Source organism: Trichosurus vulpecula, chromosome 2 (assembly GCF_011100635.1).
Source record: "Trichosurus vulpecula isolate mTriVul1 chromosome 2, mTriVul1.pri, whole genome shotgun sequence".
Taxonomy (NCBI): Eukaryota; Metazoa; Chordata; class Mammalia; order Diprotodontia; family Phalangeridae; genus Trichosurus; species Trichosurus vulpecula.
The window spans coordinates 298569908-298597389 of record NC_050574.1 but is presented as its reverse complement, the minus strand read 5'-3'; positions in this window follow the sequence as shown (position 1 = coordinate 298597389).

Below are 27482 nucleotides of genomic sequence, written 5' to 3'. Positions count from 1 at the left end.
ACCAAAGCAGTACTTAGGGGAACATTTATATCTCTAAACATTTATATCAGTAAAAGAGAGGAAGAGCAGATCGAAAAATTGGGCAAAGAAGTAAAAAAAACCAAAAAACTTTCTAGCGAACAAATTAAAATCCCCAAATAAATATCAAAATAAAAATCATGACAACCAAAGGAGAGATTAACAAAATTGAATGTAAAAGTTAAATTAATTACTAAAACTAGGAGATGGTTTATGAAAAAATTAAATGAACCACTGACTAATTTGACTTATTTTTTGTTTTTAATATTTTTAATTTTTAATTTGATTTTTAAAAAGAAAGCCAAATTAAGAGTATCAAAAATTAAAAGGGTGAATGCACAACCAATGAAAATGAAATAAATGCAATTATTAGGAGTTAGTTTACCCAACTATATGCTAATGAAACTGATAATGAAATAGATGAAAGCATACAAAAGTATAAATTGTCCAGATTAACAGCAAATTAAACAGAATACTTAAATAACTCTACCTTAGAAAAAAATATAGTTGAACATGTCATTAGTGAACTCCCTAAGAAAAAATTCCCAGGACCAGATGGATTTACAGGTTAATTCTAAAAGCATTTAAAAAACACAATTCCAATACTATATAAATATAGTTTATATAATTTAATGTATATATAATTTATATTATTTAACAAATTATAATTCTAATTCAATAAACTATTTGAAAAAAAAAACAGGAAAAGATAGAATCTGATCAAATTTCTTCTATGGTAGAAATATGGTTTTGATATCTAAACCAGGGAGAGCCAAAACAGAGAAAGAAAACCATAAAACAATTTTCCTAATGAATGTTAATTTAAAAATGCTAAATAAAATACTAGTAAGGAGATGACCAGGTAGGATATGTACCAAGAACCAAGGGTTGGTTCAATATAAGAAAGATTATAAGCATAATTGACCACATTAATAACAAAGACAACAAAAATCATATGATTAAATCAATCGATGCAGGAAAAGATTTTGACAAAATGCAACACCCATTCTTATTAAAAACACCAGGAAGCATTGGAATAAATGGAACTTTTCTTTCTGAAACCAAGAGCAAGCATTATCTGTAATAGAGATAAATTAGAATCTTTACCAGTAAGATCAAGGTTGAAGCAAAGATGTCCATTATCACCATTATTATTCAATATTGTTCTAGAAATGCTAGCTATAGCAATAATATAAGAAAAATAAATCAAAGGAATAAGAATAGGTAATGAAGGAAGGTGGCTTAACAGTATGAGATCTCAAACTATATAATAAGGTGGTAAACATTAAAAAATTCTATTGCTGGCCAAGAAATTAGTGGAATGGATTGATTGATCAGTTGGAATAGATTAGATAAATGATGTACAGAAAAATATGACTACAATAATCTAGTGTTTGATAAATCCAAACATTCCAGATTTTGGTGCAAGAACTCACCATTTGACAAAATTGCTAGGAAAACTGGAAAACAGTCTAGCAGAAATTAGGTATAGACCAACATGTCACATCATATACCAAAGTAAGGTCAAAATTGGCACATGATTTAAGAAATAAAGGGTGATATAAGCAAATTAGAAGAACATGGAAAATTGTGTCAGATCTATGGTCAAACAAGAGATAAAGGGGTGGGGGATCATGGAAGATAAGATATTTAAATTTAAAAGGTTTTTCACAAAAACAAAACAAATGCAGCCAAAGTCAGAGAAAAAGCAAGAATTTGAGGCAAAATTTTTGCAGCAAGTTTCTCTGATAATGATCTTATTTCTCAAATATTCAGGGAACTGAGCCAAATTTATAAAATTAAGAGCCATTCCCCAATTGATAAATTGTCAAAAGATATGAGCAAGCAGGTTGCGGAAGGAGAAATTAGGGCTATCAATAGTCAAATAAAAAAATTCTCCAGATCATCAATTATTACATAAATGCAAAAGAAAACAACTTCAAGGTGCTACCCCACACCTATCATATTGGCTAATATGAAAAAAAGGGAAAACGACAAATGTCAGATGTGGAGTTGTGAACTGGTTCACCATCCTGGAAAATAATTTGGAGCTACGCCCAAAAGACTATAAAACTGTGCATGCCCTTTGACACAGCAGTACCACTACTAAGTTTGTGTCCCAAAGCAATCAAAAAATAAAAAATGAATAAGATTCTATCACAACACCAGAAGAAAGAAAAAGAACTGTGCACAATTAGATGCCACCAAAACCAAGAAGAAAGAAATAAGGGAATTATCAAGAAAAATGTAAATTATCTAAATCTATAGAGCACTAGTTTGAGATATTAAATAATCCAATCTCAAAAAGGGAAATAGAGCTAGATGAAAAGGAACTACCTAAAATGGTGGAGGGACTCCTCATCCAGATGGATTTACAAGAGACTTCTATCAAATTTTAAGGAAAAATTAATACCTATATTCAAATTTTTCTCAAAAAATTTCTCTTGTAGAAAAAGCACTCTCCTAGACTCTTTTTATGAAACAAGTCATAAAACTTAAAGAAGGAGAAAATGAGGAAGGAGAATTACAGACCAATATTATTAATGAATGTAACTCGTGATATTTTTCCAAACAATTTGAACACATATCCACACTGACTGAAGGTATGGTATCCAAAATCAGGATTTACATCTCTAATTTCCTACTTCTTCCTTCTTCCTTCTCCAGTCGATGCAATGTTTATCTGAGCCATAGAAAGCAGCATTAGTAGTAGGAAAAATGAGGTGACATCTGAAAGAAAGTGACTCACCCAGCACAGACCTCACTCTGGTAGAGAGATGTGTTGAAGACTGTCCTTAAATCCCCATCTCCTTCCCAGTAACAAGAACTACCATTCTTCATATCATTTCCCACTGGAGGCTGAATGAAGATTGTTTTCTAGATTGCCATAGATATCAGAGCCCTATGAGAATTTCAGCAGCCTATGTGACAGATATATGCTTTTGGTAGTGTCAGCTATGACTGTTTGTGAATCCATTGAATTATTCCACCAAGAAGCAGCCAGTGTGTATTTTCTAAGCAGCTTTTCAGTTACTATGGATTCAGGCCCCTTCCTGAGCTTTGTTTATTGCTTATACTTTCTGTATGCCAAATCCAAAGAGGAGTCTAAGGGAATAAGGGACAGATAGTTGTCCAGGTTTTTGTCTCCAAAATTTTTATTTCTATTTTTATTAACTGAAGAATAAAATTATTTAATGGCAAACTCAAGGGTAGAAATCATGCAAGAAAAGAAGAAAATAAAAACCTACTGTTTTGAATCTATTTAGAGTAAATATTAGATTTGAAATATTTATTCCAAAATTTTAATTTAATCCTGCTAAGAATTGATATAGGGGCAGCTAGGTGGCACAGTGGATAGCATGCTAGGCCTGGAGTCAGCAAGACTCATTTTCCTCAGTTCAAATCTGGCCTCAGACACTTAATACTAGGTGTGTGACTCTTGGCAAGTCACTTAACCCTGTTTGCCTCAGTTTCTTCACCTGTAAAAATGAGCTGCAGAAGGAAATGGCAAACCCTTCCAGTATCTTTGCCAAGAAAACTCCAAAGTGGGTCACAAAGAATTGGATGTGATTGAAAACAATTAAACAATGACAAAGAATTGATGTATCAATATAGCTACATTTCTTTCTCTCTTTGGCCATCATCTATCTATCTATTTATCTATTTAGATATAGACAGAGAAATACATAAATAAAACATTTAATAAGAGCTTATTATATGCTAGGTACCCTAAGAGAGAGAGCGAAAGGGAGACAGAGAGGGAGAGAGACAGAGCGAGATGGTCAGAGAAGTAGACACATACACACACACATAGAACTGTTTCAGGAGGTCCTCCTCTCTATTGTTTTCCCAAAGCTTAAAATTAGTAGTATTGATATCCTTTGTTTTTAAGTCACCTTCTTCTCCAAATATATCCTTTTCCATTTAATGTGCTATCCCTTGGCTCAAGCAAAAATTAAGAAACAAAAAGCAGTTCAGCTAAGTAATGCACACATCAACTGAACTAATAAGGATAGAAATCCAAATAAGATAATCCCTGTCCTCAAAAACTTACATTCTAATAAGAAAAGACAACACGCAAAAAGAGCTGAATAAAGAAGGAAGTGGTACTTGAAATGCAGCATGGGTGGAGATGGCCAGAAAGTGCTATGAAGGGCTGGTTCTTGGCAAGATAGGGCAGAAGCTCATATACCAGAGCCATGGATCCTGGGACAGAGTATATGTAGCATGATATAGAGCTATCTTACCAAGATTTCTTTAAACTGGTTTTAACTTCCACTGCTTCTCTTTGTTTTATGAGATGATACTTATCATACTCATGCATCATCCTTCTTCATAAGATTTTGCATTTAGGTTTGTATTTTAACTCAATGTTGCCTTTGGCTAGTAAGCTTTTTTCCCCCCAAGGTGCCTACTAGCCTCTTTGGGTCTCTTTGTTGTGACAATTAATTAACATTGTATTAACGTGTGTATGAAATTATTGCAGCTGGTATCAATGTGTTTTTGTTTTCCATTTACCATATTTTATTTTCAATAACTTCTTTAAATAATTCACAGTCAGATCTTTTAAAACTTCCAGTTAGCAGGGAACTTAATAAAGACTGAATTAATTTGAATGATGGTGTTAATGACTGACATCTTCACATATAACCCCTTAGGGGATTTATATTTTAATGTGGTGATTTAAATATGATTCAGTAACTCCCAAGAAAAGAGAGGCATCATGGAATAGTGGATAGAGCACTATGGACTAGAAGTCAGAGTAGACCCTTGTTAAAATTCTTCCCCAAACGTTAGGACAAGTCATTTGATATCTCTATTCATCAATTTTTTCATTGATAAAAGTAAGTGTTTGGATATGATAACCTGTAAGGAATCTTCTAACTCTATCTCTAATGTAAAGACCTTAGTACCATGTGTGGCACATAGTAAGTGCTATGTACATGTTCCTTTTTAATCACTATTATTATTATTATCTCTAGTATGGCAGGCTGGTGAGGGAGAAACTTTTGTTTGTAGTGTCCTTTTTGAAAACTTCGAAACACTGTGAAGTCAAGTATCCTCCATTCACCATACCTATGCCTTGGATTATAAAGGCAAGCAAAGTGGGACTTTTTACTGGTTTTTCTTTGGAGTGCTTCTCAGCACTACTTTGTTCGTAGGAAGGCCCATGCTCTTTTGCTAATTAGGTCACAGATATGTGAAGCCCTGGAGAGGTGTGAAGCCCTTGGGCCCTGAAAAAGGGCATATATACTCTGAGGGTAGCCATTAAACTAGAACTCTCAGAACTGTGGGAGGAGAGGTTTTGCTTTGGGAGCTGTGTTGGCAATCAAAATGGGCTCTTAGCACTCAGTTCAACCAAGTGCCTTTGTTTCCTTGATTAGATTGGGAGTCCTTGGTGACCTCCTTGCCTCAGGGGAGGGCCTAGTTTACATGGGTTTGAGTGGCATGTTTGGGACATCAGAGGCTTTTAAACCACGTGGGTTTAAGTGGTCTCTTTGTGACGATTTCAGGTCATGTGGGTGAGTTGCATGTGTGACTCACCCTTGGCCCTGAAAAAGATATAAAACCAGGGGTTGGCTTTCTCTTTTTTGGAGCTCTTACTCACAGCCATAGTGACTCTGGGCCAGCCCTTGTTGTGAGCTCCTGGGCTGAACTTAGATGTTGGTAACTATGAATTGTATTTGGTCTGTCTGTTGATGTTTGTAATTTGTATTTTGCTCTGAAGTCTGGGGTGCTGACTTTTTCCACTGAACTAAGTGAATGGTATTTGTATGCCGGATTAAAGTAAGCTTGTTAACTTAATTAACGTTGCTTTCCTTAGTAAAGCAGATCAAAAGAACCTGGGCTTTTGCAGTGTGCTGGTAGCATGCTTGTTGTTGGGCTTGTGTTGGTCTTTCACCCTCACAATAGCTGCTAGCTGGATTGTTGAAACAGGAGCTCACTCTTTGGAAGAGCGTTAGTGTGATTTGGCCAGAGGAGACTCTGGGTAGCTGTTAAGGAGCTCCCCCCACCCCGGCCCCAACCCCGGCTTTGAAAATCCAGATATTGGTGCTTCTCTCTCTGGTAACTATGTATGTATTGCCTTGGTCAGACAGTTAGAAGCTCTGTCTGTTGATTTGTGTTTATTTTCTCTGTTTATAATTTATGCTTGTAATTTCCGTTTGTATTTTCTCTGAAGTTCTGGGTGCTGACTTTTTGCCTTGAACTAAGTGAATGATATAAGTATGTTTAATTAATGTGAGATTCTAAACCCCTTAAATTGCTTTCCTTAGAAAAGCAGATCAAAGAATCTGTGCTAGTAGCCCTCCTTTGTGCTGGTGTTATTGGCCTTACACAGCCACAGTAGCAGCAAACAACATTACATAGATATAACTCTATTGTGGATAAGATTTTTCATGCAAATACTTGTTTTCTTGATCAAGTTTCTTCAGGGCACCAAATGACTGTTCAAAAACCAAAGCTCAGTATCCCCATAGTTTCATGGGGAAGCACAAAGCCTAGATATTTAACAAGTGTGGAAGGGGCCTGGGAAGGAGATGGAAAGGACCAAGCATTTATTAAGTACCTACTATATGCCAGGCACTATGCTAAATGCTCTACCAATATTATCTAATTTGGTCCTCATAACTGGAAGGATTATCCCCATTTTATAGTTGAGGTAACTGAGGCAGACAGATGACTTGCCCAGGATAACAGAGATAGAACTCAGGTCTTCCTCGCTCCAGGCCTAGCATTCTATCTCCTGTGCCACTGGGGTGCCTCTCTTTGAAGTGGACTTATAACTTCTTAACAGTTGATCACTGCCAGAACTTTGGGGGACCAGAATCAAGCATCACTCAACCATTTAGCAGACACTGGGAAAGAAATTTGTTTGAGGTATTTTTATTCAGAAATGTGAAAAATCTGTCTTAATGTCATTTTCTTAGAATTTGAACTACTCCACTGATACCTCTCAGAAATCATGACAGGTCTTACATAAGTGGGCCTCCTTCTGGGCAAATCAGAGCACTTCCTGGACTCTTGGAAATGTCAGGCTTGAATAGAACACTCAGCAGAAGTCCTCCAAATGACTTACCAGCTGAAATCCCCATTGACAGAAAGATTCTGGCAGCTTGCTTTTAAAATTTTTATTAAAGTAACTAAGTCCCTTGACTCTGGTGGAAATACCATCTCTCTCATTTATGATCTTGCTTGTCAGCACAGAAAGCTTGGATGAACTGAGAAGAACCTGACATGGTTAACAGTTTCATTGGCAGGCATGCTATTTCTAATGCCCACTGCCAGAGATTTCATGTCTTAGCAGACCTAACACTGCCTTATCCTTATCCTGGTGGAAAAATAAGTATTAAAAGTCTATTTGAATATGGGAGACAAGTGACAAGCCAGGTCTCTGCTGTTTGAGAACATTTCTAAGACTGGTTTTATTGGCATGGTCAATAGGTAATAATAGGTAGATAGCCATCTAGAATCTGCAAATGTTTAGAATCACAGAGTATTAAAACTCAGAGGGATCAGCGAGAACATTCAGCCTAATCCCTTATTTTGGGACAGCTAAGTGGCTCAGTGGCTAGAATGTGGGGCTGGAAGTCAGGAAGATGTGTGTTCAAATCTGGCCTCAAACTCTTACTAGCTGGGTGAACCTGGGCAAGACACCTAACTGTTTGCCTCGGTTTCCTCATCTGTAAAATGAGCTAGAGAAGAAAATGGCAAAACAGTTTGTCAAGAAAACCCCAAATGGGGCTATGAAGAATCAGACAAGACTGAAAATGACCAAACACTAGCCATTTATTTTATACGTGAAGTAGCTGAAGCCAAGAGAGGAGCATTGCCTTGGCCAAATTCATGTGGCTGTTTAATGGCAAAGTGAGTACCAAAGAAGCCAGAAATTTTGACTCTCAGGCCAAAGCTCCCTCCACTCCACTGCATGGCTGCTCATTGAAAGTGTTATAACCACAAAAGGAATTAAATAAAACATTTCCAAAGTGGGGATGAAAGGACAAGGCAAAAGTGTCAAACACTAGAGGATGATGTGGGGTGATTTAACCAGATTAAAATGTTATTGGGAAATTCTTAACAATAAAAATACAATAAAACATAGATAATATTACTTTTTAAAAACTGTCACTATGAAGCCCATGGGGATCCTTATCTATGGATTAGTGGTCCCATTTCTATTTGAGTTTGACAACACTGGAGTAAGGACTTGTAGGGGTGTGATTAGTGAGGCCTACATGCTCTATTTCAGTGAATAGAAATAAATACTTATTCAGGAGGGAGCTAGAATATGGTTCATAATCAGCTCACGAAAGGTGATTGTTAGATTGTCAGTGTGAGCATTTTTTGCCTTGTAAATCAGGAAAAGATTGCAAATCAGAGCCTGATATATTATTTTGTTTGTTGTCTAGACTTAAGAGGAGAATATGCTAATAAAGATTAAACTTAAAAGTGTGTCACATGTTTTCAGAGAGCAGTTGCTAATTATTTACCAGAACAACACTGCTTATAGAAATATATTAGTATCTTGCATTTTGTAGTGCATTTTCTTTTCTGTTCTACAACACTCTTTGCTTCTTCTTCTTTTTTTTTTAATGTTTTGAACTGGATCTATGATTTCTTTGGCAAAAGGAACTCTGGTGAGAAAACGCATTCTAATAAAACATATTGATTATCTGCTCTGTAACTTAGAAGTTTTTGAGAATTTCCTGGCTAGGGAGAAGTTAAATCCCTTGCCCAAGATCACAGGGCCAGAACGTGTCCGGGGCAGAATGGGACCTCAAATCTTTTTTTTTTACTGCAAGCTCAGTTCTCCATCTACTATACTATGCTGTTTCTCATACCTTCTGCCTTAGACAAGATATAATTATGTCTATTTGTCAGATAAGAAAATTTCAGAGAAATGAACAGACTAGCCGAGGGACACACAATAATTTAATATACCTTGCATATATATCTCTCTATTTTCCATCAACAGCTCTGTTTGGTTTTAACTCCCCCTACTGTTCTTTTTGGCTTCATTTGCTGTATTGTCTTCTTTCATTAGATTATAAGCTCCTTGAAGGCAGGGACTATCTTCCTTTTTCTTATTTGTATAGTGCCTAGCACATAGTAGGTTTTTAATATATGTTTATTGAGTGGAACTGCCCACTGGGGAAACTCCTTCTACCAAAGTAGAAAGTAAGTTCTTTCTCTGCAACTGTTAGACTTAGAGATTTACCCAGAACACTGGGTGTTTAAGTGACTGGTCCAGGGTCACATAGTTGGTATGTATTAGAAGTAGGAGTTGAACCCAGGCCTTCCTGCCTCTAAAGCCAACTCTCTATCCACTATGCCACACTATCTCTCATCTGTCAAAAAGGGGATATCTGTTCTATAGGTCTTACAGTGTTGTTGTAAGGACAAAAAGAAATACTGTACATGGAAACACTTTGAGAAATGTGAAAAGTACAGCAAAGGAGATAAATATAAGCTATTATTCATCAAGTCAATCTTAGAAACCATGATGTGCCTCCTAGCAATAGATGTCCCTCTGAGCAGATCACTACCAAGTTGGGCAGACAGCCCTCAAATTCTATAGCAACTGTAATCCCTGTTAACAGAGAGATCTGAACATTACTTTGCTAAGTTCTCTTTTCTATTATCAGTTACTGATTCCCTGGACTCTGATGGAATTTTTTTTTCTTTCAACTTATGAACTCGCTAGCAATGAAACTTTGAGTGCTCTGGGTGAAACTGGAAGGATGCTTCAATGTCATTTACTTTCAGGATTTTCACCCTGGAGAAACTTTAGAGGTCACTTAGAAGGGACTTTAAAGGAAACTGAGGTTCATAGGAATTAAGCAATAAATTTAAAACCTTCATCAAGTGACCCCAAGACATTTATAAAACATTTACTGTCAGGCACACTGCTAAATGCTAGGGATACAAATAAAGGTAAAAATAGTGCTGGCACATATTAAATGATATAATCGCTAACACTTATGTAGTGCTTATTATGTGCCAAGTACTGTGCTAAGGACTTTACAATTATTATTTCACTTGATCCTCACAACATGCTTGGGAGGTAGGAGCTATTATCATCCCCATTCTACGGATGAGGAAACGAGGTAAAGTGACTTGCCTGGATCTTTAATAAATGCATGTTTCCTTCCTTCTTGAAGCTCACTCTTACGGTTAACTCTCACAGTTACTGCCTTGGGCCCTTGGCTAGTCTCTATTTATAGAATCCTGAGCAAGTTATTATTCATGGGAAACTTTCTTTTTTTTTTTTTTGGAGGGGGGGAAGACAGGGCAATTGGGGTTAAGTGACTTGCCCAAGGTCACACAGCTAGTAAGTGTGTCAAGCATCTGAGACCAGATTTGAACTCAGGTCCTCCTGACTCCAGGGCCGTTGTTCTACTCACTGCGCCACCTAGCTACCCCTGGGAAACTTTCTTGACGCTTCCCGCCCCGCCCCCCAGGTTTTCTTTGCCTCATAGTTTCCACCATTTGTTTACTTACTCAGATAAACTTGACATGAAACTATCTGGTTCCCACTCTTAGGTAAGCACAAACTGCCTTGGCTGTTTTCTGAAAGCAAGTCTTATGTAGAAATTCAACTTCTCTTCTTTCTCTTCTGTCTTCTCACTGATGAGACATAAACATCCTTAGGGTCATTTTTCCTCTTTATGCTGCAGTGTCTTCTCTCTTTGGTAAGGGAGAAGCGTGTTTTTGTCTCTGAGACTGGAGGGCTAGAGGAAAGGATGGGGTAGAAATCAACGAGGCTTTGAGATGCGTTCATAACATTTAGGCTTAATTTTCTTAGTAAAATAGAAGAAAATAGTTAATAAAAGCAGTGATCTCCATTGGGTTCCTGTTTCTTTTAATGACTGCTTAATTTTTAGGCAAAAGCCTGTGATCCTTTAGATTTACTACTCCCTACCTTGTATTCAGTCCTTTCCTCTAAACTGTGTACATAGGGACCCTACACTTAGAACTGGAAGATATTTTAAAGATCATCTGGTCTAAACTTCCCAGTTTACAGATGAGAAAGTTGAGGCCTAGGAAGGGATGTAGTGGAGCTGCCCCCTGGCCAGCTGATCTTAAAATTTCTATGCTAACATTCTCATCTGAGGAATTACTACACTACTAATCAGGGCTTGATTTATTGTTTTGTTATTGTTTAGAATTAAGAAAGTATTAATAACACAGATTAAGTTTAAATGTGTCATGCAAATGTCCTCTCTCATCCCCACATCCCTGTTGTTAACTTCCCAGAATACTCCGGAGCTCCTACAAGTTAAGTTGCTTGTGGGGAGTCACATGGCTAGTAAGTATAAGAGGCAGGAAGTGAACATAGAATTTAGAATTTCTTTCTAATTCTAAATCTAGCACCTTCACCACTCTGTTATATTGTGTTTTATATAATTTCTGCCCTATGAAATTCAACACAAAACTCTTCTCCCACTTATCCAAGCCTTTCTACGGTGATGTCAAACTCAAACAGAAATGGGGCCACTAATTGGTACATACTGGTCGCTACTGGGACATACTGACTTAGTTTTCAGATGTAATGTTATCTGTGTTTTATTGTGTTTTTATTTTGTTAACTATTTCCCAATTACATTTTAATCTGGTTCCACACTCTGGAGGTTGAGGGCCACAGGGCTACATGTTTGACACTTCTGACCTAGGGTATTTTGTCTTTACCTTCACCAGTACAAGCTTTGCACAGGAGAGCTCTTTCCTACTCCAGAGGGAGCTCTCCCTGCCCAGGCTACCATTGATCTTTCTCTTCTCCTAACAGCATTTCCTAGCTCTTTCACTTACTGACTGTACTATTTGACACTTTGTTATATTTCATGTGTATATTTTGTATTTCCCCAAATACCTTGTGTTTCCTTCTTTCTTCCTCCTCAGTACTTAGCACAGAGGGAAGGAAAGGGAATAAGCATTTTTTAAAAGAGTCTAGGCCCAGTGTTCTATCCTCTGTGCTCCTTAGCTCCTTCCCGGCTGTCCATTACGTGAAGGATGGATTGAAGAGGGAAGAAGCTGGAAACAGAGAGACCAACTGGGGATAATTACAGTCATCCAAGCTATAGAGGATGAAGGCTTAAGCTTCAGGTGTGGATGTGTGAGTGAAGAGCATTAGATGGCTGTAAGACATGTGATAGAGCACTGTTGATTCCTACTGGAACTAGCAATCCATTTAAACATCCAGAAATTCTGCACACAAAATGCTATCTAGCCATACTAGCCATCTTCTTTGGATGAACTTGCGGTCAGACACCATGCTAAGTGCTTTACAAATACCTCATTTGTTTCTCAAAAGAACTCTGGGAGGTAGATTAATATTCCCATTTTACAGTTGTGGAAACTGAGGCAGACAGAGGTTAAGTGACTTAGGGTCAGAGCTAGTAAGTACCTGAGGCTAGATTGGAACTTATATCTTCCTGACTCCAGGCCCAGTGCTCTATCCATTGCCTCTAAGGCACTGTCTCAGAGTCCTATATGCAATAGATACTTAGCGGATCATGCTTGCTTCACATGTATCTCTCCTTTCCCATGTTAGGTTCCTAAGATGTGGACTGTGTCTTTTTTTTTTTTCTGGATCTCTCCATAATGCCTGCTACAAGCCTGTCCACATTTCCCCTACACCAGGCCTAATCAGTTAAACCTCACCTGACCGGCTTTCTGATTTACTGAACGCATCCTAATCCAGCCCGGTCTCTCTCAGCATCTTGTTTAGCTTAGCTGGATTGGATTGTTGATGTAAGAATGATTTTTCCGACGGGAGCAACAAGCCTCTCTTCCCTTTTGCTGTGAAAGTAAACCATGTCAGGATAGCTAGGCTGGATTAAAGGCTTTGACGACTTCCCCTCCGTGACCTCCTGAGGAGCGTGTGTGCCCTGCGAGGCTGTCTTTGAATAACCAGATGCTGCCTGCACTGTGTTGACTAGATTCTGTATCTCTCTCAGCATCTTGCTCAACTTCCACAGTAAAAATTAAATAGCTCCAATAAAAAAAGCAAGAAAAGAGACTTTATAGTTTTATCATCTATCAAACCCCACGGCAATTTCCAATTCAAAAAGCCTCAGGTGAAATGCCCTGAAAGTCTGTGTGATTCATGGGGTACTTCTACTTCAAGGGATAAGAGTTAGGTCAATCAATGACCCCTCCTGGTCCCTTCTGGCCTTCTGACTGTGATGAGAATTGCATCCGGGATGTGAAAAAGAGGCAAAGTTCAGTAAACAGACAAGCCTCACTCCTAGAATTGTTCCCATAATTCACCTTAACCTGATATGAATTACGGTACGTGCTTCCTTTTTGTTTATTCTCCAAAGGACACTCCACCTCAGCATCTCCATCCTGTAGGCAATCAAGCTGGCAATCAACCCAGAGAGGCAGTGCATAATTTCCAGTCTGCCTAAAGGCTCAAACTTTTCACTGACTGCGTCAACTCCTTTAGAAAGTGTGTCAGTGGAAAACAAAGAAAAGGGGTGGACGTTCTCAAATGACATGGTCAGAGCTGTGACTCAGGAAATTATCGTCAAGACAGAAGGGAACAAGCATTAATTAAGCACCCACTATATACTAGGCACCATAGTTAGACCTGTGCCTCAGGAAGATTGTCAGGAAGGAAACAAATATTTATTAAGTGCTTACTATGTGCCAGGCACCAAGCTAAGTGCTTTACAAATATTATCTCATTTGATCCTACTATGTGCCAGGTAAGAAGCTAAGTGCTTTACAAATATTATCTCATTTGATCCTACTATGTGCCAGGCACATGCTAAGTGCTTAACAAATATTATCTCATTTGATCCTCAGAACAACCCTGGGAGATGGGTGCTATTGTTATCTCCATTTTACAGTTGGAGAAACTGAGGCAGATAGAGAGGAAATGACTTGTCCAGATTTTCCATATAGCCAGTAAGTGTCCAAGGTAGGATTTGAACTCAGGTCTTCCTGACTCTAGGCCCAGTGTTCTATCCTCTGTGCTCCTTAGCTCCTTCCCGGCTGTCCATTACGTGAAGGATGGATTGAAGAGGGAAGAAGCTGGAAACAGAGACCAACTGGGGATAATTACAGTCATCCAAGCTATAGAGGATGAAGGCTTAAGCTTCAGGTGTGGATGTGTGAGTGAAGAGCATGAGGTGGCTGTAAGACACGTGATAGAGCACTGTTGATTCCTACTGGAACTAGCAATCCATTCAAACATCCAGAAATTCTGCACACAAAATGCTATCTAGCCATACTAGCCATCTTCTTTGGATGAACTTGCTATTTTGGGGGAGGGGGCCCAGTGTAAAACTTTACATTTATCCCAATTAAGTTTAATCCACACATGAAAAGCTAAACAATGTAAGGATTCCATAGAGATGATGAGATATAGTTCTAAAAGGGACTGGGGAGATCATCTGGTCAGGCTCAGAGAAAACTCTTGTCCTTAGTCACACAGGTAGTTAAGGAGAAGAGCCAGAATTTGAATACAGGTCTTCTGACTCCAAATCACTTTTCTTTCTACTCTCCCACATTGCCTCTCTGACAAAAGAACTGTCACAGGGCAGCATATGGTAGGTGGCATCAACAATAAATGCTCTGAGCTCAGGGGAGGGAGGAATCACTTTGGTCCAAAAAAGTCTTCTTAGAGAGGGTGGTATTTGACTGGCTTTTGAAGGGTGGGTGGAATTTAGAAGATTGCAGTGGAGGGGGAGGCCATTCTAAGCAGACCCCTTTGGACAAAGGTTCTGAGGAGGAAATGCAGTTGATGGAACTTAGAGACTATTAGGCGTAGAACAAATTAACAATTCTTTATAGGGATCAAATGAAACAGTATATGAAAAGGGCTTGGCAAATTGTAAAACACTATATAGGAGCGAGTTATTATTATTTGTATCAGTGTTGGCAATAGCCTCCTGTTTAATAGCCTATGCCTATTTGATCACAGTTGTGTTTATTCTCTCTTCCAGATCACAAAGCAACATTTCAAATCAACTCTTAATGCTGCTGCTTGGCAGAGACTAGCTAGGCTCTCTTCCTTCCAAATCTGACTCCCTTGCTGTTTGTTCCCCATACCTCCATGCCATTGACTTGCTTGTATCTTTCCAGCTTTCAGTCCACGTGACTGCTCACATCAAAACCAATTTGTACTAATTTTCCCAGTAAAATTTTGTGGGGCACTGCAATCAAATCCTTTACTAAAATCCAAATCCATAGCCCATGATGCATTTCCTTCATTACTTTTGAAATGATAGCCATGGAGCCATAAAGCTTGCCAAGCATAATTTGTTTTGAGTAATCCTGTGTAATTTATGGCAGACATTGCACTGTCTCCTTAGTGCTCCACAATTTATCTTTCTTTTCATTATAATAAAGCTATAGAATAGCAAGTTACCTTTGGACTTACTCGGACAGTGATTTCTTGGATCATGTCTTATTTTAACAAGGCTTTTGGTAATTTTTATTAATTTCTCATTATGTCTGATTTGAAAAAAAAGCTGTGTTTATCTAACTTCCATAATGTCCAAATGAGTTTCATATCTCATTTTTATTCATCTCTAATGATATTCCTTTACCAGATATTTGAGTGCTCATTGTTTAGAGTCACATTAATTGAAAATTGGGTGCAACAAACTTAAGGAAGGCATTGACTATCTTAGACATTTTTAATAGCCATGACATTTCCCTAAAAAAGTGATACCTATTACTATTAGCTTCTCAAAACACTTTCACATCTATTGTTTCATTTGATCTGTACAACAATCATGAAAAATTATTTAGGGCAGATACGGTGTCACTAATTTAAAGTCACACAGCAAATTGCTGGCAGCCAGAACTAGAACCCAAGTCTCTTGATTTCTAATCTATGGAGTGACATGAATTTCATGCTTTCCAAGCCAAATATGGTAAAGAAAAGCCCTTGCTTGTTTGCCCTTGATAGTAGTTTTGGAATATTGAGTCCTCGTGTTTACTGGTGAAGGAAAGAAGTCTGCAACATGAATCCTGAGAGGAATCAAAGAGGAGATGGGAGGGGCCAAAGAAGAGTCAAGGTGCTACAGGGCAAAGGGCTCCCTCTGGAGTCAGAGGAACTGCCTCAGATGCTTGATATCTGTGTGACCTTGTGTGAGTATGTCACTTAATTCCCTAGGCCTCAGCTTCTTCATATGCAAAATGAAGGAGTTGAACTAGATGGTCTCTATGGGTCCGTCTATCTCTGGATCTATGATTCTATGACTACTGAGGAGTAATGGATGAGTCAATGGAAAAATTCCCCTGGAACACGAAAATAAAGTAAAACCTCTTTAAAATGTGCTATATGGGACAGATGCAGATGTATCGTGGATTTCAATTGCACATAGGTCAAATCATGTTGCCATAGATATAACTCTATAAGGAAGTCTCATGTAATGTATGTAGGCAGGCTAGTCTTATCCACTGATATCAGTATTACAGACATTTTATTCTTAAGGGCAAATAGTGTGTGGTTTAACAAGGGAGTTTGATTAAGAGAGCAGAGAAGAAGGCAGAAGAATGGGCTGGGAAGAGAATATGCCAAAGGTACAGAGCGTATTATATTATTCACGGATCTATACCAGCCTCTCACCATCTTCATTTCTGTCTTTTACTGACCTTTCAGTTATTTCCCCATGTCCTTGTTGATTTGAGTACCTAGATCATAGTCTTCATATTCCACCAATGATTTGCCATCATTGTTGAGAACTCTAATATTTATCTCAACGACTTCTGAATTACTCAACTCCTTCAATTTTAATGTCTTCTCTGCCCTACTATTGCCACATGCTTGATATCGTCAGAATTTTGCCTCACCACCTCTGGAGATTATTCCACTATGGAATCTAGTACTTAACAAATGCCACCCTGACACCATAGTCCCTTGGCCTTCTACTTCTACCATATTCTCTCTCTCTCTCTCTCTCGCTCTCTCTCTCTGTCTCTCTCTCTCTCGCTCTCTCACTGACCCTTCTTTTCCTGATTATCATTATCTTTTGTCCCTTGCTTTATTCTATTCTCTCAAGTTATCTTCCCTGCTGTTTCATTTACCTTCATACATAGCATTTACTCCGTGTTTTTTCATTTTAAAGTTTTGTTAGCTATTGCTGTAGAATCTCTTGCTGCCTTGACCTTTCACCATCCCACACTGTAAATCTTTGTTCTTGGAAAATTCCCACTGTCACATTTCTCTGTCCTTGCTCCCTTTCTCATGTGTGTACTTGAAGAAAATAACTATATTGACCTGATTTTTGCCCATTACAAATTTGTCAAAAAGCTTTGGCTGTTGCTTTACAGCTTTTGTCTTTTAATCTTTTGAATCCTTATTTAATTCTGCTCAGCCTCTATTGAAAACGTTTTGTGTTCTTTTCTACTCCCCCCACCAGTTCCAGAATTTGTAGCTGATGATACCCCCTCACCTCCCAATCACTTTCTGAATTCTTTCAATCGGTCTTCCAAACCTACCATTAAACTAACACTTCTCTCTCCAAAGGCTATAAATGATCTCTTAATTGCTGAATCCAGTCTTCATTTTTCAAGTAACATGCTTTATGACATTTCTGTGTAATTAAACATTGTTGACCACTCCCTACCCCTAAATCCTGGGCTTTTATGAGTATGCTCCTTACTAGTTCTCCTACCTGTTTGAGCACTCCTCAGTCTCCTTTGTAAACGGATGTGATGACATGTGTCCTACTACTATATGTAGCTGTACCCTATGACAGTACTTTGGCCTCTTCTCTTTTCTTTGATATCGCTCCATTAGTGACTTCATCAGCTGTCATGGGTACAATTATCATCTCTCTACACATTTCCAGCCCTCAATTCTTTCTTGACTTCCAGTCCTACATCACCAACTGCCTACTAGATTTTTCTAGTAGGATGACACATAGGAATCTTTAGATTCAACATGTACAAAGTGGAACTCACTGTCTTTCCCTTTATACTTATTTCTATTTCTAACCTCACACATTCTGATGAGAATACCATCAGTCTTCCAATCACTGGGTTTGAAACTCTTCATTAACTCTTTCCTATTTAATCTGTTGCCAAATGTCATGGATTCTGCTTCTCTAATATGTTTTGCTACTATCCTTATCCTCTCTCTCTATTCACACCCTAGTCCAGGTCTTTGGGGTGATTGAGGTGTTCAGGGAAAACTAGCACCTTTAGTGTGAGGGTTTGCTGAGCCCTTTTTAGGGCTTCTCATCCACTTTTGGTGACCATCTGTCACCTAATTCCCACCTGTGTCTCCAAGAAGCTGTCACATGCACAGTGGCCACACCCTGGGTAAAACCATCTTGGCAGATGGGCTAAACCAGGTTGAGGGGTAACTGACTGTCTTTAAACTGCTCAATGAATTAGGGGGATGTCTACTCCAAGCATGTTAAGACTTCCCCTAGCAGAATGGGCAGATGAGAACAATTTGTTCCAATGGTCATAAAGGTGGCTGAAGCAGGTTCTGTAGAACACTTAGAGCTTGGTCAGATATCAAAGACGCTAAAATTATCCACTACATCCTGGGGCATTGCCAGTCATCCTTGGACTTTGATGACTCTAGAAGAGCAAGTGAGGCCAACAACTATGCACAACTCTGCCTTACCTCAGTCTAATTCATACATAAGTCAAGACATCACCTGTGATGTCATTGGTCATTTTTGAAAAAGAAGAACAAACAAACAAGCAACAACAACAACAGTTTAGTTCTTTACCTGGTCTGTTGAACTAGGCTCCTAATTGGTTTCCCTGCCTTTAGTCTCTCCCATTTCCAATCCATCTTCCACAAGTTGCCAAACTGATACCATTTCCAAACCATCTTCCACAAGCTGCCAAACTTATGTTACTAAACCACAGGTCATTCTGATGTTCGAGACGATGCAGTGGCTCCTTATTGCTTCTAGGATAAAATACATACAGGTAAGTTTGACATTTAAAGTTTTTCACAGTCTAGTTCCAATCAATTATTAACTGCCAAGTGGTAATGTTAGTAACTTACCTGGTGCTGTTCATCAAAAAGGACCTGGGCCTTGGGCTATAGTTAGTCTCAAAGTTTGCACAAGCCCCACTGCTTAAAAGGACTGATTAATCCTGACCTCTCTATAATTTTTGCAAAGTCAGTAACCTTTAATTTCTCAGTTTTTTTCTCTCTGTAAGGCAGTGCTAACTTTTTTCAAGAGATATATGGATATCATGAATTTGCCCAATCAGAAATTAATTCTTTACTCCCCAGCTACACATCAGTTCCTGATTCCTCTTTGATTTTTGCTGTATTTCAATGAGCCCTAGTCACATGATCTTGCCATGATGGAGTTGGCTACTCAAAGAAGCAAACTTGTGTAGATCATACATATGATTGATTTTGATCAGCGCAGAATTGAGAAAGAAATTTACAGTATATAACAATGAGAGAACAATGAATAATAAACATCTTCTTAGTAATTATGAGCCATCCACTCACCTGAGAAGGTTCCTCAGACAAAGTATCAATCTGTTCCTAGGAGTTCTGGGAAATGCGAAGTTTGAGTCCTCCCTTCAGTGGGCAAAGGGTTGTAAACAAGATAATTTTCACAGGATGTGTAAGACTTTCTTATGAAATGGGGACACAAAAACCTCTGGATTCTGACATTCTGGAATCTCAGATCAGGACAAGGTGTGGAACTTGGGATTCAGTGTGAATTTGAACATAGAGTTTTTGCTTTCTGTGGACTCAGACTGGTACCTTTAATTGACTCCTGCCTTGGTTCACCCATAATGGATCAAAAATAGATGAATTCATTGGCCAGATGAGGAAGAGGAAGCCTGCCATATGACTTTGTAGCTCTGTACTCCATCCTTGACCTTTACCTTGAGTGTATCACCCATTTAGGCAGTTGTCACAGGTGCTCCACAAAGGGATGAAAGGAGCAATTATAGAAAGAATACTTGGACTATCTACTTTATATGGAACTCCCCCTTATATGGAACTCTGTGTTTCAGTTAAAGTGGCTTATTTGCTGTTCTTTATATAAAGTATCCATGTATTTATTTACATAATCCATTTCTCTTGTCTGTTTTGCTTTACCTCTTCATTGCCATCTCTTAGATTCCCCAGGTCCCTTCAAGTCTAAGCTAAAATATTACTCTGTTATTAATGCCCCTCCTTACCCCTAAATAACTTTGCATTTACTTTTATTACGTTAAATATGTCTATTCTGTGCATCCAAGTAGAGTATAAGCTCCTTCAGGGCAGGGGCTGCTTTACATTTTTCTTTATGTCCCCATGGAGACACATGTAAGACCTTATGTGAGACATTATCCCTTTAAAACTTTTTTCATATATAGAAGTTTTATACTGAAAAGGGTAGAAAACATACTTTTGTGTAAAGGAAAAGAGTTAAATCAATCACTTAAGAATGTAGTCTATTGGCACTGTCATAGGCAAATATTTTGATACCCCCAAAAGAATAAGAAACATGCTTCTGCTTCATTAAAAACCACTAAAATGTTTATGAAGAAATTGTAAAATGAGGTTAGACTAGGTAATATCTAAAGTCCCTTTCAGATCTAAGCTTATAAATCTACCATCCTATGATTCTTCATTTTAGGATGATAGAAGAAGGGTTATAATAGGAGGGATCTATGTAGAGAAGAAAGTACCTGGAGACATTGGCTCCCTTCAGTAAAAACCTAGATAAAAGTTGAATGATTTATTATTATTAATTACTACACAGAAGACACTTTAAAATCAAGACATGTGTGTGTGTGTGCGTGTGTGTGTGTGTGTGTGTGTGTGTGTGTGTGTGTACACATACATTAATACATTGACTTAAAGAAATAGGATCAGATGTCCAAGAAAGGAGACTTTTTCATAGCAAGTTTTAATTGTCCAGCGATTTCTTTGCTTCCTGGACTTGGTGGGTGGACAGTTTCTTGTATCTCTGACAACCTGATGTCCCTGTTAGCTTAACAGGAACTTTTCAAAAGTTCTCTTTTGAACATAAGCCTCTGCTTTCTCTAGACGATTAAAATCATGTCCTTTTGCACAATCATATGATTACTCCAGGAACATTTTGATCAAGTTTCTGAGAAAATAAAACACCCACAGATATTTCTAATCATCACAAAATAAAATAAAGTTATAGTTAGACTGCAAAAATATTTACTTATCACTTGTAACCGAATTCAATTTCTTTTTGATGTAACTGATACTTAGTTGACCAACATAATTGCTTTTCCAATTAAGCCAGTGAACTCGATGTCCACACCAGATACTTTCCTTTATGTAGGTAAGAAACATTAAGGAATAACACATTGTTAATAAGTTAAGATGAAGATTGAAATACCCTGTTTTTTGGGTATCTGAGACAGTATGGGATAATGGACAGTGGGCTGGCCCTGGAGCTAGGGAGACCTGAGTTCAAATTCCATTTCTGACACATACTGGCTGTAGGGCCTTGGGCAAGTCATTCAAGATCACAGTGTTCTACGCAACTCTTTAAGTTGCAGAGATGATACCAACCTGCCTTGGTAGTAAAAATCTCTCACTGGGGGCTTCCTACCTCAATGAACTCATAGGACTGGTTAAAAAAAAGAATCACTGAAGAAATTGGCTTTGGGGGAAAGTACATGTATTAGATACACAGCTAGGTAACTCAATGGATAAAGTGCCAGGCCTGGAGTCAGGAGGATCATCTTCTTGAGTTCAAACCTGGCCTTAGACACTTAGTAGCTATGTGACCCTGGGCAAGTCACTTAACCCTGTTTGCCTCAGTTTCCTCATCTGTAAAATTAGCTGGAGAAAGAAATGGCAAACCACTCTACTGTCTTTGTCAAGAAAATGCCAAATGAGGTCATGAAGAGTCAGACATAACTGAAAAAATTGAACAAAAAAAATAGATACACATTGTCTCATTTGATCCTTACAACAACTTTTCAAGATAGATGATGTATCACTCTCATTTTAAGGATAAAAATATTGAGTTTCAAAAAGGTTAGATCATTTGCTCAAGGTCCAATAGCCAGAGAATCCAGATCTTTCTGATTCCAGGTTTGGCACCGTATCCCCTATACAACTTGTGTCTTCTTTGTACTTAACTGAATATGATATTCTCTTAGCACAGACCCTGGCACTCAGGAAGTGTTTGATGTTTAGAATGGCAGACATCATCTGTAATAGGTAATGTGAACTTGGCAGCATGTGACAGAAACCTTATACTAAAATGTGACAGGGTAGAAAAGTGTGATTTGCCAGCCTCCTCCAGGATACTGATGTTGGAGTATAGATGAGGGACAAGGTTCTGTAATACTATTTCAAGACTTCAAAAAATTGTTGATTTCATCATAGTAATTCAGATTGCAACCCATCCACATGGAACTCATGAATTACTCTGGACCTCCCTCCAGCCAAAAAAATAAATACAAAAATTCATCACCTGGCAGCCAACCTTCTGGTGACGAGGCTCTGTATACTCAGCTAGGTTGGTCCATTGCCCAGACCATCTTGATAGCCTTTCTAGCTTTGCAGACTCTTCCTGTGCTTTTTTATTAGCCTTTCTTCTCCTCCTTAAACTGATGCCAAAAACCTCATAGCACTATGGAGGTTCAAAAGAACACCTGGAATGAAGCTTTGTAGAGGCCACTCTCTACTTGAGCTAATTCATGCCTGCTCTGGAAACCAACTCCAGTAGTCCCCTGTTGATACCAAGGAACAAAATATGACATGGAGTCAGCCTTGGTGAAAGACAGTGATGACCTCTCTAGTAATTTGACCTATTATTTCCTCACCTTTCTAAATTCTAATGACCTTCTCTACTTTTCTTCATCCCTACATTTGCATGCTTACATATTAGATCTCAACTCTTAGAATTATATCTTTAGAGTATGAAACTTGTATATTACTCTTTTAAACCAAATCTTTAAGCCTTTGTTTTAACAACCCAGCTAGCAGCTTCGGTGGGGGTGTAAGATCCCTCCCCCACAGCCGGCACCCAGGAGGCTGCTGGGACGCTGGGAAAGCACAGGTTCTTTTTATCTGCTTAAACAAGGAAAGCACGGTGAAGGGGTTGACCAGCTTACTTTAATCCAGCATTCAGTTACCATACAGACAACATTCATTTAGTTCAGGGGAAAACGCCAGGATTCAGTTAGCATTCAGTTAGTTCAGGAGAGCAAAGAGACAAGCATCAAGAAATATACCAAATACAGATTCATTCACGTACTTCAGGGGAAAAAAGCCAGCACCCTGAGGTTCAAAACATTCATTTAGTTCGGGGGAAAAACAAAGCAGCACCCCGAACCTCAAAACCAAAATACAAACAAATTACTAGTATCAACAGACAGACCCAATACAATTCATAGTTACCAACATCTGGGCTTGGCCCGAGAGCAAGGGCTGGCCCAGAGTCACGCTTGCTTGCCGCTGCTTCCCACACCAACCGGAAGAGGAAAGAGAGAGCTTCAAGCTGTCCTCTCCCCTCTTATAGGGTTTTTGACATCATCAAGCGCCGCCTAAATGACCAGGGCCGATTGGTTCTTGACTTGGCCCCTCCCCCTAGCGTAGACAAGGTTCTGGAGCTAACACCTCCCCTCAGCCAGCCCCATGACTCATCACACAGGAAGTTGTCTGCTTCCTGGAATGCTCTTTGGGCTTCCTGCCCCAGAAGAGCAAGCCACAGTGTCCAGAGGCTCAATGAGGTAAGCTGAGTCATCCAAAGAAAACAAAGGCCATTCTGGTTACAGCCTTCTGCCTCTTCCCACTCTTACTTAATCTAAACTTACCTTTATTCTTATCATGTCTTTCCAATAGTGCATTAATTCATTGGTAGTTGGTAAAAGATCTCACATTTAAAGTACATACAGATGATTGAAAATGTATAGCTGGTCTAAGAATTGTGATTCTTAACAGCTTACTGGTGATGAATTTCTTTGAATTCGGAAGTTGGTCCTTGGATAAGAAAATAAGTCTGTCAACAGGACCATAGCATTGTAGAACCCACTAGAGTTTGTGGTTCACTAGTATAGCCTTCAAAACCCCAATTTCATCTCTATGCTTTGTTGGGGTATTAGGATAGAATTTTGTGAATAGCCCCACTCAAATACTATCTCTCCTACTATGCCTTCCTGGATCCTCAGGGTGAAGAACAGCCTTCCCTTTTGTACCTGATATAACACTTCATTTCATAAGACATTTGTAAATACTAATGTATATTACACTAATTTTATAACATACTAGTACATAACAATACATCATTAATAATGTAATGTTGTATGCAATAGTTATTTATGTTGCTAATTGCCTAATCTAACAAAAATGTATTCGATATATTACATGCCAGGCACTGTGTTGAGTGTGAAGAATACAGAGACTAAACAAGAAACAGCTCCTGCTCTCAAGGCACTTACATTCTACTGTGGGAACACAACACCTACAGATAGGTAAAAGTAAAGTAATTTGAGGAGGGTGCAAACAATAACTAGTAAAGTCTACACAGAAGAGGCAGCATCTGAGCTGAACTTTGAAGGCATGTTAGGATACTGATTGGCAGAGTATAGTCTTCTATGGACCTATATTTTATCCAAACCTTGTATCTTAATACAAATATATAAAGATAAATAAAGTAGATGCTTATTTAATAAATGATGGATGAGGGAATGATAGGATCCTCCTTAGCTTATGCTGTACATTGAGAATGTAAGGTAATGACATGAGGTGAATCATTGGAATAGAACTCCAATGGAGAGCTGTCTTATTAACATTTAAATACTATAATGTGCCCACTTTTTATGATACGAATACATTACTTTGGAGGTTTCCAACTGTTAGCATCCCAGTCAATGCAGGCCATGCTAGTCCTGAGGAAAACCACCAAAATTAGTATGTGAACCAGGAAAAAAGTTTGAGAATAACTGGACTACTGGAAAGAGTGCAGGGTTGAGAATCAAGAGGTCCAAGTTTTAGTCCTAATTTTATCTTTCAGTAACTGTATAGCTTTGAAAAAGTCACTAAGCCTTTTTGGTCCTAGGTTTTCTCACTTATCAAATGTGGATGGTCATACCAACCTCTTACCTAGACATTATAGCACAAGATACACAAATTCAGAGAATCCACCCCAAACGTTTGCATGAACTATTTGTGCCCGACCTGTGGTAGAACATTCCAACCTCATTTTGGTCTGATCAGCCACAGTTGGACACAATGAAACTTGACTCTAGCATAGTGATGTCATTTTGGTCCCCTTTGAGAATGAAGGACAAAAACCAACCATTGGTAAAATGAGACTGAAGACATAAAGCATTAAAAAAAAAAACAAAGCCACCACTTTATAAATAAAAGTTAGCACCATACATTTGTCTTAATAAACTCTGGGGTATCTGGATCTGGGCTGTTGAACATTGGTTCATTTAAGGAGGTCCAGATGGCGGGGGAGCCAGAATACTTCATCAAAAGCAGTATGAGAATAGCTTGATTTGAATTTATTATTTGACAGCTAACTCATCTTGGCAGTGACCTACCTTCACAGTTACCTTTAGTTTCACTATGATCTTAACCCTGACTTCTTTCAGTTCCAGTTTTCCCTTTCATTTGTCCTGCTTGGCTTAATCATTTCTTCAAAGTCTAGCCATGTTTTAATTTATTGCCTGGGGCAGAGCTGCCAGGTGCAAATAATTAGAAAAATTCCCCCTGGAGGAAAAGATTGTCTTGCCCTAGGGTAGAGAAGTTGAAGGCCAGGATGGGAAGACAACCAGAACAACGCAAAAAAAATCTGGATGAGTCATTTACTGGAGTGCCAGTGGACTAGAGAAGAAACAAAGGGCTAAGATGAATGGCCTAGTAGAAGCCAATCAAAGAATTCAGAGCCACTGGAATCTGTTGGAGATTGAAAGGCCAAAAAGCAAGGATGTACCAGGGAGTTGGTTGCTTTGTTTGATTTGATTTGATTCCCTAAAGCATGGGTCTTTTTAAAAAGAAAGTTTTGTCTTTTACTGGCAATGATGTATATCATGTGCTCACTGGTGGGGTCAATTATATTTCATATTTCCTTTGTCACACCTGCTTTGTGATGGCCTGTACACACTTATATTTGCTACAGCCATGTCTGTCCCTCAATATTTATACTTTCATTTCCAGTCTCTCTCTTTTTTTTTTTTTGAATTTATTTAGTATTTTATTTTCCCCAGATGGTGGCTGTAAAATTTTTTAACATCTTTTTTTTAATTTTGAGTTCCAAATTCTATCTCTTCTTCCCACCCCTGCCCCTTTGCTTTCTCTCCTTCCTGCCATTGAGAAGGCAATTTGATATAGGTTATACATGTGTAGTTATGCAAAACATTTTCATATTAGTCATATTGTGAAAGAAAACACAGACCAAAAAAAAAAACTCTCAAGGAAAACAAAGAAAGTAAAATAAATATGCTTCAATCAGTATTCAGACACCAACAGTTATTTTCTTTGGGGATAGATAGCATTTTTCCTAAGTCCTCCAGAGTTGACTTGGATCATTGTATTGCTGAGAATAGCTAGGTCATTCACAACAGATCATCTTAAAATATTGCTGTTACTTTGTACACAGTACATTTATTTTACTTTGCATCAGTTTTTCTAAGCCTTTATAGGTTTTTTCTGAGTGCATTCTTCTCATCATTTCTTATAGCACAAGAGTATTCCATTGTAATCACATACTGCAATTTGTTCAGCCACTCCCCAATTGATGGACATCCCTTCAGTTTCCAATTACATGCCACCAGAAAAGAGCCACTATAAATATTTTTGTACATATAGGTTATTTTCCTTTTTAAAAAATCTCTTTTGGGATACAGACCTAGTAGTGCTATTGCTAGGTCAAAGGGTGTGCGTGGCTTTCTAGTCCTTTGGGTATAATTCCAAAGTGATCTACAGAATGGTTGAATCATTTCATAACTCTACCAACAATGCATTAATGCCCCATTTCCCCCACATCCCCTTCACCATTTGCCATTTTCCTTTTCTGTCCTATTAGCCAATCTGATAGGTATGAGGTAGTACCTCAGAATTGTTGTAATTTGCATTTCTCCAATCAATAGAGCATTAGAGCATTTTTCACATAGCTATAGATAGCTTTGATTACTTCATTGGAAAACTGTTCATATCTTTTGATCATTTATCAATTGGATAACTTTACTTTTGTAAATTTTACTTAGTTTTCTATGTTTGAGAAATAAGGCCTTTATCAGAGAAACTTACTTCAATTTCTTTTCACAGTTACTATTGCTGTTTCTTTCTATTCTGTTCCCCACCCCAACCCCACCTTTATTCTGTTCTCTATCCGCTTTTACCCTGTCCCTCCTCAAAGTGTTTTGCTTCTAACTAAGACCTCCCCCAATACTACTGCCTTTTCTTCTGTCACCCTCAATCCCCCTTATCTTATCCACTTCTCCTCCTATTTTCCTGTAGGGTAAGATAGATTTCTATACCCAATTGAGTTTGTATGTTATTCCCTCTTTGAGTGAATTCTGAT